The 13,272-nt window shown below is 35.7% G+C and overlaps 1 protein-coding gene across 4 annotated transcripts in view; it reads left to right on the top strand.

Annotated features, from left to right (window-relative positions):
* The window catches only part of Sgms2 (sphingomyelin synthase 2), an 86,634-nt gene that overhangs the window by 42,084 nt on the left and 31,278 nt on the right, over positions 1-13,272 (top strand). For 3 of the 4 annotated variants that reach the window (XM_071614485.1, XM_071614482.1, XM_071614484.1), the window contains exon 2: positions 1,947-2,048. The exons of the other annotated variant lie outside the window; for it this stretch is intronic. The gene's annotated coding sequence lies outside the window, so the exon portion shown is untranslated. The remainder of the gene's footprint in view (positions 1-1,946; positions 2,049-13,272) is intronic. 4 annotated transcript variants of the gene reach the window in all.

Below are 13,272 nucleotides of genomic sequence, written 5' to 3'. Positions count from 1 at the left end.
CAGTGACACCAACAAATAAGACATGGACTCTGTCCTCGCAGCTCATAACCAGCAGAGGAGAGAGCCCTGTGTAAGCAGTGAACTGTAAAACTGCAGGGCCTGCTACAAAAATGGGTAGGAACATAGGGAAGGGGAGAGAACCAATGACCTTGAATTCCAGGTGACTTCTCTTGACTTTATTTTTTAAAGAGAGGTGAGAATGTTAGGGAATGGTATGGGGAATATGTGACTGCATGTTAGTCTAGGAGTTGGGTAGTGCCTTCATGATATTCTATAGCAATTAAACATGGCCAAGAGTGCTATGCCATTTGGAGAGAGGAAATGTAGGTAATCAGCGTCTTTCTTATTCCTGAATTTGCAGAATCTTTCTCATTCTAGTGTGTCTGGGTGGATCAAATCTCGGGTGTTTCCCAAGGAAATGGGGGACTCTAAAGTTCAGCAGAGGAAAGGGTTAGGGAGGAACTTTCAGGGTTATTTCAGAAACCCATCGTTATTGTTAATTTGTACCCATGACCAAAGGTGCAGCCCATAAGTAAGTACATGACATCATGACATCTTTTTAATCAATAACTATAAAGATTTCTTTTTGAAAGCATTTTTTTTATTTATTTATTTATTTATTTATTTATGTTGTGGATTGAACCCAGGCCTTTTGCAATGCTGAGTGTGCATTCTACCACTGGACTGTATATACACACCAGCCTCTCAAAATATTTATTTTTGAATTGAAACACACACACAAAAAAAATGCACACATTTAAGAATACAACATGATATCAAGAGTTCTTTATTAGCAAAATAATAGCACAGTGATTTAAGGTTAACTTGGATCTCTATTAAAAGTAAGAGAAAAGCAAATGTTCAACTCTAAAATGTTCTGACTTTTCTTGAAGCCACAACACACAGTGCTTCACTTAATTTGACTTTGAATGTGGAGCCCCTGTTTTACATGCGGACATATACCTTGAAAAACTTTCTATAAGTGTGTGTTGTTGATATGGGGGAAATGTTTATAAGTTTGGTTTATTTTATGAAGGGCCTAGAATTTTCCCATTTGTTGCCATTTACATGAATTTTAGATACTTCATCAGGAATCATTGTTACTTGATAGAAAACTGTATTAACTTTTGCTCGTAGAATATCACTAAGCCGACATCACTTATTTATAAAGAGAAACCACACATAATTCCTCACATGATTCAAATACATACACTGATACGAGTTAACTAAACTTGTTTATATTTACTTGTTCCAAAAGTCTTTAAGGTAGAAATTGTTATTTTAATTAACAAAGTTCTAATGCAAAAATTAGAACATCAGCTGCCATTTCCAACTTTTTGACCCAGGTGTGTATGTCATGTCTAGGGTAAAAATTGGAACAGTCTGCTACCCAGAGAAAAATTTCAAATCTAGGATTGCAAATCATTATCAGAGAGGTCTAGTCTTCTTTGCTACTATAAATTCTGCTTTTGATGCTAGTAAAATACATGGGCTCCTTAAATAAAGGTATGCAAGCAATTTCAGATTGCTTTGAACATTTTTATTTCCCAAGTTTAAATATTTCCAGAAAGACCTTTTAAACACCAACTATTTTAATCAGGATTTGTACTAATGAGTGTTATTATTTACTAAGTTTGTATCTGCATGCATATGATGGTCAATTGGTAACATGGTACTTTACTTGTAGGTCCATTGGTGTTGGCTTCTGAGCTGACCCAGTAACTTTCCATTGTTTAACTTGCTTTCAGTTAATCATGACTTGTTCTAAGGGATTGCACCTTTAACCCCCAACCTTATGAAATTATTTTCTTTAGTTTTAATGCTTTTGTCTAATGAACCTGAATGGAGCATTGTTCCTTAAGATCTTATTTAATTGGTTTCAGTCCTGGTGGGAAAGGGGATTTGCATCAGGCCTCCAAAAACAGCCTCTTTCTTGCTCCATTCAGATGCCTAAATAGTGGATTGAAGCTGTTGGGTGATTGCTCGTGACTGATTTCCCTTCTCGTGTGACCTATCCTGTGTGCTTACCTGAAGAATAGAGATATAAGGTAAATCATGTTTTTAAATTATAATAAGTCAAAGGTTAATTATTTAGCATAGTTTGAAGTAGGGCAGAAGAAACAGGACCAAGGAGACTGTTAAAATTCACATCAAATGGCAGAGTCAGGGTTAGAAGCCAAATATGGGCTTCTAAGATATATTTTTTAAGATAATAAAATACTGATATTTTTTGACATACAAACATTTTAATGGAAAACATTAAAGGAGGAGGTTATAACTAGTAAGAATTACACAATTTATACACATTTTGCCTCAAAATAAATTGGTAGCCATTAACTCCTTACATAAATACACAGGGAAGAAATAAAGTTTACAAAATAAAATGGAAAGCACGTTATTTATTTATTTTGGCATATGAGATTGTCATTTTGATATTTAAGTTTAGTTAGGCTACAGTCTCTAGTAATTCACTTAAACGCTAATCTAGATATTACTGTGAATGTATTTCATAGATGTTATTAAAATCTGTAATAAATTGATCTAAAGTACTGAAAATAATCTGAGAATGAGTTCTGATACAATAAGTTAAAAGCAGAGTTGAGGCTCAACTGAAGAAGAAATTCTGCCTGTGGACAGCAGCTTTACCTTTTGTCCCAGTGTTTCAGGCTTCCCTTCCTGATGACCTGCTCTCGGAATTCCAGACTTCTAGGCAGGCCCAAAGATGACAGAGGCCGAGGGTTTTTTTTTTTTTTTTTAACATGAAGTGGGGTGTATTTCGAAATATTATATGTGCATAGAATAAGAATAATTTATTCCAATTAGGATTCCGTTAATGTGGTTGTACATGATGTGGAGTTACATTGCTCACATATTTATATATGAGGATAGAAAAGATATGTCTGATTCATTCATGTCTTTCCTATTCCCATCCCTCCTCCCTTCCCTTCTAAGATGTTACCATATAAACATATCTGTGTTTAATTTGCTTCTGAGAACAGCAAAGGCATGATGTAGGGACCATGTTGTTAAATGAACTTTGATTGTTTTTATTACTTTAGTAAGACCATATGAATGTGTTACCCATAAATTCTCTTCATCAAGCTAAAGAACATCACCAAAAAAAAAAAAAAATTTGTTTAAGCCTTTGGGAATATTGACATCTCACATCACTGGATCAAGCCCCGAGAGTTATTCTGAGCACTAAGGAAACATACCTGGAACATCTAATCTTTAGTGTCCTCCATCACTGTTACCTTACCCTACCTCTTTTCTTTCTTTAAGAATGAAATTTTTATTTGCTTTCTTTGGCTGTATTTGGTGAGATGAATAACATACCTTTTTCTTCTTTTATATAATTTTATTTACTTGTTTACAAATATGACTAAACATCTAAGAAATCTGTGGGACTGTCCTAAATGAGATAACTGAAACCCGGCCCTGCTAAATTACCTACCCAGGCCTAATTGTGGCTTGCTTATGGCCAGTTGGAGATAAGGATTCTGATCTTTTTGACTTCTGACCCAAGGTTTTACCATGACACTATTAGTTTATCAGCTTTTGTAGCCATGGAAGCCATATTTCAGATGATATTTTTGGATAATTCCTCCAAAATAGACACAAAGAGCTCTGTAAGTTGGAGCAAAATGGGGGCCTGAAGACATATTCACAAGGTCTTCCTGGGACACTCTTTTGTAATGTCTTTCCTTCCCTCATTCCATCACCTCCTTGACAACAACAATCTGACCGTGTCTAGGTGTACTGTTCTAGGGCATTTCTATCCCCTTTATTTGAACTTAAACATAAGCAGAAAAGTTAGGGGAGGAAAGATAACCTAACCTGGGAATCACATTTACAAAAGGAATATTATAAATGTCTTCCAAGTTGATTCTGCAACATTTTTAGTGTGCAGTAAGAAGAAGCGACCGGGAACAGCTGGCTTTGAGAATCTGCTGGTCTCTGGCATTGTTTCTCCTGGCACAGCAAAGACATGGTACCCCATTTCCTTTCCTTTGCTGTGAGAATTCATCCTGAACCTGTGTGTACATTTGCAGGTGGTTTTCTCAAACAGTGCATAGAATGGCAAGCTTAGCCTCAAATGTTGGCTCTGCTATTTACTTGCTGATAACCTTGGGCAATTCACTTATCTCTCTTTGCTCATCTGTGAAATGTGGTAATCATAATGCATACCTCATAGAGCAGTGAAGATTATGTAAGTTAAGCATGTTTATTAGTGTTTGTATAATAAAAAGTACCATATAAATGTTAGCTGTACTCTTATTCTTCAGAAGATTTTATGAATAAATTAAGTCACTAATATGTTATGAATTCAAAATTTTAAGCACTTAAAAACATTATAATCTCTTTTTAAAAATATTTTTAAGTTGTCAATGAACATTTATTTATTTATATGTTGTGCTGAGAATCGAACCCAGTGCCTCACACATGCTAGGCAAGCGCTCCACCACTGAGCCACAACCTCAGCCCTCTTTTTTTTAATATTTATTTTTCAATTGTAGTTGGACACAATACCTTTATTTTGTTTATTTATTTATTTATTTATTTTTTGTGTGGTGATGAGGATCGAACCTAGGGCCTCGAATGTGCTAGGTGAGCGCTCTACCACTGAGCCACAACCCCAGCCCAAACATTCTAATCTTGTTAAACTAAAATAAAAATAATATTTTGGGGGTGGAAGATTTGGCCTAGAGGTAGAGCACTTGTCTGTCATGCATGAAGCCCTAGATTCCACCCACCTAGCACTGCAAAAATCTAAAAACAAACCAAAAAAATCAAGATGATAACAATAACAAAGGTCCCAAACCAACCTAAGATTTTCAGGCTGGTTGTGGTGGTGCATACTTATTGTCCCCAAACTACTCTGAGGCTGAGGCAGAAGGATTGCTTGAGCCCAGGACTTTCAGGACAGCCTAGGCAACATGGCAAGACCTTGTCTCAAATTTTTTTCTTTGGTGGAAAAAATATAGCATAGAAGTGATAAATTCCACTTAGCTTTGCATGATCCTAATTGTTAAAAATTGTTCGAAGCATATATAGTATTCGTAAATACTTCTCTAAAAAAAAACTTTCTTCAAATAACAAAACCAAAAATGATCAGTTGGCTTCACAATATAAATTAGATTTGTTATGGGCTCAGAAAATTTTTTTACTTCCTCCTAGTCATTATGCACCAACTTACAGATGACGAAATCTATACAAGGTGGTCAACTTTTCTACAGAAACTTCCTTTGACAGTTATCTTATAGCCTTCTGGTTGTACTTCAGCCAAAATATCTATAAAGTCTGTTTATTTAGTCTGTTATCTTTTGAAAAGCAATAATGTTTCTGAGTGCATGTAAAGTTTTAGGAAGTTGGTGCCACTTTCAGAATAAGGTGAAGCTGTTTTGTGCTCCCTTGCCCTGGGGTTGTGAATCCCTGCCTTCCAGTTTGAGTCTTTTTCCAGTAGCCTTTTGGTCCTTGTCCTTGTTATACACAATTATTTTTTACATTTGAAATCTTCATGATTATTAAATATTCTGTAAATTACAAAGAATTATTAAGTAATTCTGTAGATTTTCTTATTGTAGCTTGAGTATCTTTAATCTGAAAATCTGAAATCCAGAATGCTCTAAAATCCAAAACTTTTTCAGGACTGACATGGTGCCACAAGTGGAAAATTCCACACACACCACCTCATGTGATGCACTGTTAAAATGCACAAAATTATTTTAAAATTTTTGTGTAAAATTCCTTAAGGCTGTGTGTATAGGAGGAATATGTGAAATATAAGTTGCCGCAGCCGGCCTGGCTGGGCAAAATAACCGGGGAGTGACGAACAACTTGTGTAGATTGATACAGCAGGAGTGGGAGCCGTTTATTGTAGGACAGGAGCGGTATTTATACATTCCACACAGCTTATCTAATTAACATAAACTAGATACAGCAGTCAACCAATAAGAAATCTCCACACTTAATGGCTCGCTGGCGTTACTTCACAAACCACTCCCTCTGGCAAAATGCCAGGCACCATCCTGACTTGTTTACAGACTCTAACAATAAGTGATTTTTATTTTTTTTTTGTTCAGCCTGGGTCCCATTCCCAAGAGAACTCATATATACGCAAATATTTTTTTTTAAAAAAGGACAATTAAAAATGAGAAAGAAAGAACAGAAAAACAAATCTTAATGGTCACAAGCATTTCAGAGAGGTACTCAACCTGTATTGACAAATGATCTTTGAACACAAGTCTCCTTTGCACCTATAGATCATCATATGAAGGAGATCTGCATGATAATTGTGCATGAACATACAAGTCAAAAGGCATAAGATGAAGAATGATAACCATACCATGAAAATGTTGGCCACAGAGCACCCAACAGGGGAAGGTTAATTTCTAATGAGCTGAAAACTATAAATTAGTATTTGTTTTTTAATGAAACTTGAGGGAGAGGGAGCAGAAGGTTTGGTCATCAGGTAGTAGAGGCTTCATTTCTGGAGGCAGGAGCACACAAAGCCCATAGAATCACAGCAGAGAGGGTTTCTTGGAGGATATGACTGTGCACCATGTCCTGAGGTTTGAGATAGTGTCTGAGCAGAGGATCTGGATGAGAGGAGACAGCCTGCTACAAATGACAGGCAGAGACCTGGTAAGGGGATATTGCCAGGGAGTGGAACAAAAATTAAGTGCATATGGTTGAAGGCATAGGATTTAGGGAAAAGGAATAATGCAAGTTTTAAAAATAAAGACTGTAAAAGCAGAGGCCAGATTATGAAGGCCCTTGTGAGCAATTCTAGGAAATAATACACGTCAGAAGGACACAGCTCTAAGAAGCAAGAAAACAAAAAACAAAAATTGGAGAAAGGTAACTTGACTGGATATTGTTATTAAGGAAGTGATGTTAACTTTGGTTATTTGTAACAATAGCAATAGGGTTGGGGTTTTTATTTTAGAGAGGTATACTGAATTATTTACAGATGGAATTATATGGTCTCTGAGATTGCTTCAAATAACCCAAAAACTTAGGGTTGAGGTTAGATTAAGATTTCCCTTAATAATTATGATAGCAAATGGGGTTTGCTATACTATGCTGATTTTGATATGTTTATTGTTTTTGTTGTAAGTTTTTTTTTCTCTCTGAGTCAAAATAAGCAATGAATGCTTTAAAGTGGCTCATAAAGCAGGAAATGGACTAGGAGCAAAACCAGAGAGGGAGGGTCTGCTTCATTAAATCCAGTGACTGCAAAGTTCCTGGTTTCTCCTTGTGAAAAAAAAAAAGTCCATGGCTTTATATCTTCTTTGTAAACTGTTCTCCATTACCTATTTTTCTCTTAATACTTTCACCATGTACAAGTACTAGTACCACCCAATATTGTTATTACCATAATGCTTTTAAACATAATAATTTTACGTACCTTTTTAGTGGATGAATTCAACCCACCTAACATTTATTTTGGCTATTGATGTGTTTGCACTTATTCCTGCCCTCTGTAAGGCAGAGTTGTTTGTGATCTGAACCAAGCTTGATAGTGCAGCAGTAAATCAATAGATTGGAGATGAAAATGGACAGGATTGAGGGTGAGTGTCAGGTAAGCAGGGCAGGGTGTACGAACCTGAGATGATAGATAGCTAAGATTTTCTTTCCTCTGGGCAACTGGTGGATGGTGGTACCCTTTGCTGAGAAAAGAAGCAAAGCAGGAGGTGCCTGTCTGACAGAAGGAAATGACAAGTGTAGTTGGGGACCTGAGTTGTAAGCATCTGCCTTTTCCATCTCTAGGCTATGGGACCCTTAGATGGAATTCACTCTTTTCCTTTAAACATGCTCCCCATCAACCCACAGTCACTGTTGCCATTCACAGTAGTGCTCTGAAATTTAGATACACATTAGTCAGAATGTCAGTTTGGGTCTTGATCAGTATAAGCTTGGAAATGGGCTCCCAATCTCCTGTGTGCTTCTTAATACAGATTATGCCACAAAATGTTGTAGAAATAAAAGCAGATACAAAAAGCTCAGTCAGGGGTGGTGGCATATGCCTGTAGTCCCAGCAACTCTAGAGACTGAGGCAGGAGAATGGCAAGTTCAAGGCCTGCCTTGGCAACTTAATGAGACCCTATCTCAAAAAATAAAAAGGACTGGGAATGTGGCTCAGTGGTTAAGCACTCCTGGGTGCAATGCCCAGTGCAAACAACAACAACAAAAATATTTTCTAGGTTATATATTTTTTTAAAAACTTGTAGTTGTAAATAAACAGAATGCCTTTATTTTATTTGTTTATTTTTATGTGGTGCTGAAAATCGAACCCAGTGCCTCACCCACATGCTAGGCAAGGGCTCTGCCGCTGAGCTACAGCCCCAGCCCTAGGCTATATTTTTAATGAGGAGCAATGAAGTAGAATTTCTGTGAACCTTTTTTAAATATAGGTTTTTGACAGTACACATATATATTGAAAAGCAATTCAAGTGATTGTTTATAGTCAAACACTTATTTTTGTGGGGTCATCAATGGAAATTAGGTTTAATGGAAATAAGATTAAATGTGGAATTACATCTTTTAGCTTCCTGATTCTAATTGAGCATTGAGTTTATAGTGTTTCCTGATTCCCTTTAGCATTACGTCCGGGGTTAGAGTCAGTGCTTTTAATCATCTTGTGTTTCTATAAAACTGCCTCACCCCATGGAAAACAGTTCTGATCAGAGTTGACTCCATGGATAGACCAGTGCTAAGCCAGATGGAGTAACTAATTTTCTGATTTTTCTACTCACTACTGATAAGAGAACTTGGCATTTTAAAAGGCTATTAACTAAAAACAGGACTATTGTTCCCTTTTAGAATTTTATGTTCAGTTTTCATCTACATACCATAGACTTTTTTAAAAAAAAAATCCTACATTGTATATAACAAGTCTTTTATTTTTCCACTTAATTTTTATCATCTGAATTTTTCTATATGGCATATGGTTTCACTAAACTTCAAGTATTATTTCAGGCTCTTGTCTAATTTTTTTAAAGTTTTCATGACTCATTGTTCTTAAGTGACTTCTGGCTGGGGAAATGGTGGGAGAAGTTACTCAAAAGGCCCTTGGGATAGGAGCCAGCCTTCTCTTGTTACCTTCCTGAATAGGATAACAGAAATAATTATCTTCTATATCTGTTATCTGTTTATTTGCCTAACCTTCTAGGCTTTTAGCAATAGTGTAACAGTTGCTACATGTTTGACTAGAAACAACTTCTTATCTTGTTTGGTCACTGTTTCATTAAACTCAGGATACAGTTAAACATTTCCCATACCTGTAGTTTATACCCTTCTGCATTGAAGGTCAAATTGAATTCTGAATCTTTGTTTAGATATTTGATAGCTTCAGGTTTTCTGCTCCCACAAAATGCTTTTTTAAAAAAAAAATATTCTGTGTTCATAATATTGGATCTTTAACCTTTTCTTAAAAGCCTCAGACAGATTAAACATTTCTTAGAAAATAGCACTGGGAAGATCAATTTTTAAAAAATTATTATGAGCAATGTAATTAGACATTATCTGTACACACACTGGCACATCCTCTTGATCAATTAGAAATAGAGAAAGAATTCAGAGGCAAAAATCCACAATTGTCTTAGTATAGAGCATTTTCAGTGGAATTCCTTTTGAATTTTAAAAAGCTAAAGATTCCTGGAAATTGATTATGAGCCTCAGCAGTTTGGAACATAGATGTTATTTTGACTGGATAGTGCACTGATTTTTTTTTCCCCTTTCTGAAAATGAGTAGTCATTTAAAATTTTTAATTGAGATTACCTTTTAATCCTGGTGCCCCTGATTTTGAATATTCCTGCTATTCTTTTGCCCTATCACACTTTATTTTTTTCATAGTACTTTTTATCTTTAACATTATTATTATTGTTTTGTATTAGCATGAAAAGCTCTATCAAGGAATTGACTTTTTTAGCTATTGTTATCCCTCAAACACCCACTAAGCATTATGAATCGAACTGCAAAATATAACTAGTAAATCATACCATGAACATTCACATTTACTTTTTATAAAAATTTAGAAATATAATTCAGTGTATATTATGGATGCTTTAGTCTCCAACTGCTGATATTGAGATTGTTAAAATGTTTTACTGTTTTTAACATTGTTTTTTAATATCTAATACATATTCCCAAACAAATTCTTATCAATACAGTTACTGTTTCAAGAGATATACATTTTTAAAGCTCATTGTGTTTAAAAAGAGATGTATGTATAATATGTCAAAATATATTCTACCATCGTGTATATCTAAAAACTACAACAATAGAGCTTATGACAGCCAGGCATGGTGGTGTGCACTTTTAGTCCCAGACACTTAGGAGGCTGAGACGTGAAGATCACTTGAGCTCACATATTCAAGATAAGTCTGGGCAACATAGTGAGACCCTACCTCAGAACAAAAATAACAAAAACAAAAATACAAAACTGCTTATGAATGATTAAACTTGAAGGGTATAAATCAATAATAAAAAAAGAGATGTTCAAAACAATGTGCCTATTTCTGATCCTACCAACTCTTCAGTGCAGTTTTTATACTTTGTAATGACAGCTTAAATCGCATTTTAATGGGCTTTATTTCAAGGTAAATTTCCAGTGTCCCTTTTCCATGAATTACAATAAGGTAGATGCTTGTGTGTTAATTTGTCAATGAGACATTTTGCAGGGAGTTCTCATTATTAATAATTGGGAGGTATATATCACAGGGACCCCTTGACCTACCATTTCTCAGAGAAGGTATAGGAGAAATCAACTCCAAACAGAAATAAGGAAATGATTTGTGGCTATGAGACCTGGCCTCCTCAATTTTATTCTTTATTTCTCCACTTACTACAAAAGTGATGATTACAGCAAAAGTTGTTCTCCATTCCTCCTGTTTTTTTTCCACGTTTTCTCAATGATATTTGAGAGTGGGGCTCAAAGGCTGGGTTCTTGAAATCACCTGCCTTCAGAAATTTGGAGAATGAAAAACTGATTAATTAGCAAAGCGAGATGACAGTCTGGGACCCAAAGGAAGGCCTTGATCAAATAAATACTCATATTTTATATATTATTTATGTGGAATTTGTAATTTGTTATATGTTTATTGTCGCATAATAACTAACAGTACCTGCTAAAAAGTGTTATTGTTATGTTTTCGTGTGTTTTATTGTGGTTATGTTTACTCTGGCTTTGTTTAGTGGTCCTTGCATTTTTAATGTCATGTGTAGGAGCACCTACACACAGTCGCTACCAGAGTTTGGTTTTCCATAGGATCCTTAAAAGTTTAATGACAAGCATGATGCTCACATCCCAGTGTCTCTCACAGTCCCCAAGCTGTTAGCAGGGCTTTCACTGAATGTGGCTTACATTGGGCCCCTAAGAACTATTTAGATACAACTCTATTGTCTATCTTTACTTTTTCCATTTTTTTTTTTTTTTGGGTACCAGGGATTGAACTCAGTCAGGGGCACTCAACCACTGAGCCACAAACCCAGTCCTATTTTTGTATTTTATTTAGAGATAGGGTATCACTGAGTTTTTTAGCACCTCGCTGTTGATGAGGCTGGCTTTGAACTCAAGATTCTCCCGCCTCCCGAGTCGCTGGGCGTATATAACCACGACCAATACTTTTCCATTTTTTCTTCCTCTTTTAGTTTCATTGCAGAAGCTCTTTTGTTTTGTTTTGGGATTTTGCTGTTGTTGTTGTTTTGTTTTGGTACTGGGGATTGAACCCAGGGGTACTTAACCACTGAGCCACACTCCCAGGCCTTTTTCTATTTTTTGTTTTGAGACAGAGTCTCACTAAGTCGCCCAGGGCCATTGCAGAAACTCTTTTATACTTGTTCTACTATCTTTTTTCTTTTACAAACTCATCTCCCTTTTTTATCTAATTATCTGCCAAAGAGACAGCTTGGGTATATTGGACCTAAGTTTCTGATATTATGGATTCTGAAGGGAAATGCAAAGTAAGAGAGCAAAATCCTGTTCTAGGATTTTTTCAAAAGGGAAATAGACAGTTGGTTTGGAATCGCTGCAAAATCCATGGTGTGCAAATATATCACTGCATGATAGTTGTTACACCAACAGCAGCCTACACTTTGTGGTGGATTGCTCAGGCTTTGTACAGGTGACATTTAGTAGAGTGGACCTCAAAAGACACATTTACTAGAAACTTGACTTTATACCTGTGAAAACCAACTGAGTTGGTCACAAATGAAAATGAAGGTCTTTTTCCCCATATGATTTATTGGTGTGTTATAATTATACATAATAGTGGGATTTGTTATGTATTCATACATGCACACAAAATAACAATATAATTTGGTCTATGTTATTACCCACTATTTCCCCTTTCCGTTTCCTTCTGCTGTTCCCCTTCCTGTATTCTACTGGTCTTCCTGGTCTTCCTTCTACTTTCATGAGATTTCTCTCTCTCTCTCACTCACACACACACACACACACACACACACACGCCTTTTTCCTCTCTTTCACGTAAGAGAGAAAACATACAACACTTGATTTTCTGAATTTGACTTATTTTGCTTACCATAATGTTCTCAAGTTCCATCCATTTTCCTGTGAATGAGATAACTTCATTTTTCCTCATGTCTAAATAAAAATCCATTGTGTATGTACATCACAGAAAATGAAGAGTCTTAAGTGAGCTGTTCTGCCTGTTATGAGAGAGATGGGTCATCCCTGAAGGTTATTGGATTAGTTGCTCTAAAACTAAAAACATAAGAATTTTGTTCTAAAGCACTTCATTTTCCCCTAGGGGACCATGTGTCTATTGGCAGTAATTTCTGAACACCCATATACTTAGCCACTAATAGTTCTTAAAATAATACTTAAATACTATGAGGAATAAACCAAACTTCTTTTGTTTCCTTCAAGTGAATTTTTAAAAATATACAGTCTTTCTGGTGAAAATTTTGGAAATTGACATTTTATGATAGTTTCTTCATTCCCTTAATTTATTAGAATAAATGAAAATTCAGTGCATAAATACTTTATAGGTATATTTTAAATTCAGTGTAACTGTTTGCATTCTTTGAAATCGTTAAATGGCATTCTGTTAGATTCAGGATTTTAATCTTTTAGGTAAATTGAATCTCTTTAGTAAGGCTGTTCTCTTGCTGTTTCTTCCTCATTTGTGATAGTCCTTTAATGAGGTATGGATTGGGTCAGGGATGGTACTGGGGATTGAATTTAGGGGCACTGGAACACTGAGCCACCTCCCCAGCCCTATTTTATATTTTATTTAGAGACA

The sequence above is a fragment of the Marmota flaviventris genome, chromosome 7, assembly GCF_047511675.1.
Source record: "Marmota flaviventris isolate mMarFla1 chromosome 7, mMarFla1.hap1, whole genome shotgun sequence".
NCBI classification, from domain to species: domain Eukaryota; kingdom Metazoa; phylum Chordata; class Mammalia; order Rodentia; family Sciuridae; genus Marmota; species Marmota flaviventris.
The sequence above is the reverse complement of the archived record's forward strand: the minus strand, read 5'-3'. Positions and strand labels throughout refer to the sequence as shown.